Source organism: Ictalurus punctatus, chromosome 19, assembly GCF_001660625.3.
Source record: "Ictalurus punctatus breed USDA103 chromosome 19, Coco_2.0, whole genome shotgun sequence".
In the NCBI taxonomy this organism is placed as follows: Eukaryota; Metazoa; Chordata; class Actinopteri; order Siluriformes; family Ictaluridae; genus Ictalurus; species Ictalurus punctatus.
Genome location: NC_030434.2, coordinates 24,813,938 through 24,816,437, shown reverse-complemented (window position 1 = coordinate 24,816,437; position 2,500 = coordinate 24,813,938). Strand labels below are relative to the sequence as shown.

The 2,500-nt window shown below is 49.6% G+C and overlaps 1 protein-coding gene across 1 annotated transcript in view; it reads left to right on the top strand.

The window, feature by feature from the left end:
• Positions 1-2,500, top strand: part of LOC108279600 (thyrotropin-releasing hormone-degrading ectoenzyme) — a 63,596-nt gene that overhangs the window by 48,467 nt on the left and 12,629 nt on the right. The window lies entirely within an intron of this gene.

Genomic DNA, 2,500 nt, shown 5'->3' with positions numbered 1-2,500 from the left:
AGGGATGTTTAACGGAGTGATGGAGAGGGACACGTGATGGAGTGATGGAGTGACACGAGTGATGGAGGGGGATGAATGATGGAGTGATTGGAGGGATGAGTGATGGAATAATGGAGAAAGGAGAGATGGAGGGGAATGATTGATGGGGTGATTGGAGGGATGAATGATGGCGTTATGGGAGGGATGAGTGAGTGTGATGGAGGGGACGAGTGATGGAGTGATATAGGGGATGAGTGAGTGTGATGGAGGGGATGAGTGATGGAGTGATATAGGGGACGAGTGAGTGATGGAGGGGACGAGTGATGGAGTGATATAGGGGACGAGTGAGCATGATGGAGGGGACGAGTGAGTGATGGAGGGGACGAGTGAGAGTGATGGAGGGGACGAGTGAGTGATGGAGGGGACGAGTGATGGAGTGATATAGGGGACGAGTGAGTGATGGAGGGGACGAGTGATGGAGTGATATAGGGGACGAGTGAGCATGATGGAGGGGACGAGTGAGTGATGGAGGGGACGAGTGAGTGATGCAGAGGGACCAGTGATGGAGTGATAGCATGATGGAGAGGAATGAGTGATGAAGGGATGTGTATAGAGACGGAAGAGTTGCGGAGTGTTGAAATGATGGAGAGGGATGAATGATGGAGAGAGTGATAGAAGAGTGATGAAATGATGCAACAGTGATGGACTGATGGAGTGACAGAGAGGAAGAAGTGATGGAGGGATGGAATAAAGAGAACTGTACGAAGTTTTACTAATGCTGAAATACTTCCTGAAATCATTCTTAAATCATTAGCAAGCTAAGGTGACCTTCTCTCTCTCTCTCTCTCTCTCTCTCTCTCTCTCTCTCTCTCTCCCTCTCTCTCCCTCCCTCTCTCTCTCTCTCTCTCCCTCTCTCTCCCTCCCTCTCTCTCTCTCTCTCTCCCTCTCCCCCCCCTCTCCCTCTCTCTCTCCCTCTCTCCCCCCCCCTCTCTCTCTCCCTCTCCCCCCCCCCCTCTCTCTCTCTCTCCCCCTTCTCTCTCTCTCTCTCTCCCCCCCCTCTCCCCCTCTCCCCCCCCCCTCTCTCTCTTTCCCCCCCTCTCCCCCCTCCCTCTCTCCATTATTGATTTGAATGATTTTTGTGTGTGAAATTGAAATGGCTCTGTAGCCCCTCCTTTAACCAAATGAGGCGTGTTTAAACAGTCGGCGTATTCACACTGGATTAGTCTGATCCTGGAATTACTGTGAATTTAATTCCGTCTGAAAAAGTCGTAATTCTGAAGCAGATGATCTTCAGTAATTCTCCAAACACACAGCGCTTCCTCCGTAATAATAATCCTGTCCAAATGACATCAATAAAACAAACCTCCTCTGATCAGAGCTAATCCTGCTCCAGCGGGGTTTCTGTGCTGGACGGACTGAACCATTCCCGTCTCTAGAGGGGGAGCAGACGTCCAGTGGAGCTCCAGAGTGTTTTGTAGATCTCCAGTTCAGTCCCTCAGCCTGTTTATTCTCACAGTCCGGGTTTATTTCATGTCTAGAATGAGCAGGAATCGTATTACTAGGGATCGAAACGCACCTCTGTGAGGATGAGGACGAGGACGAGGACGAGGTCTGAGTAGGAACTGGATCAGAGAGACGGACGTGATGTTGAAGTCTCCTGTGGACGTGAAGAAAACATAACTACTGGAGTTAACTGAGTTGCGTAGTTTATTCGTATTCTAAAGGCGCCGTCGTTCTTACTCACGACATTTTCCATTTCGCCAGCGCTTTTCCACTTCCTGCCACAAACAAAACAGAAAACGCTGCCAGATGTGTTTTTCTTCACCACTGTGCAGCTCAGCTCCAGCGTAAATCACTCCGAAATGCACAGACTCGTAAACCGCTGTGTTTCAAGCTGGGACAGATAGCAGTTTAACACACGCACACACGCACACACACACACACACACACTCTCACACACACACACGCTCACAGTGGTATTGTTGGGTAAAACACCGAGCCCAGGCCGCAGCTCCTCCCCAACGTTAATGGACTGAATAGAGAAGAGCAGAGAACCCTGGATGGAGTAGAATCACACAGAGCTGAGCACTGAACCCTGAGGAACTCCTCTCCCACACAACAAAGCCTCCATTTCATTCCCGACTCATCTCAATCATTTACATCCTCATTTCAGATACAACAGAGTAAAAGGTGAGAGTAACTCTTTAAGCGTGAGGGTGTAGGAGGAAACGCACGCGGCGGCGTTCGGATCTCGGCTCGTCCTGCTGTTTTATTCCGTCGCAGCAGAAGATTAAATCCGTCTCTTTGCTGGTGTTCAGAGGGAATATCACCAGTGTGTGATTAAAGCTCACAGCTGAACCTCTCCACGTCCTTATTGCCGTGTATGGACTTGACATGCTGTGTGTGTGTGTGTGTGTGTGTGTGTGTGTGTGTGTGTGTGTTGTTGTTGTTGTTGTTGTTGTTGTTTATCGCACCCTGGTGTAGTTTTGTGTAAATGAAACATGATAATGATGAGCTGCAG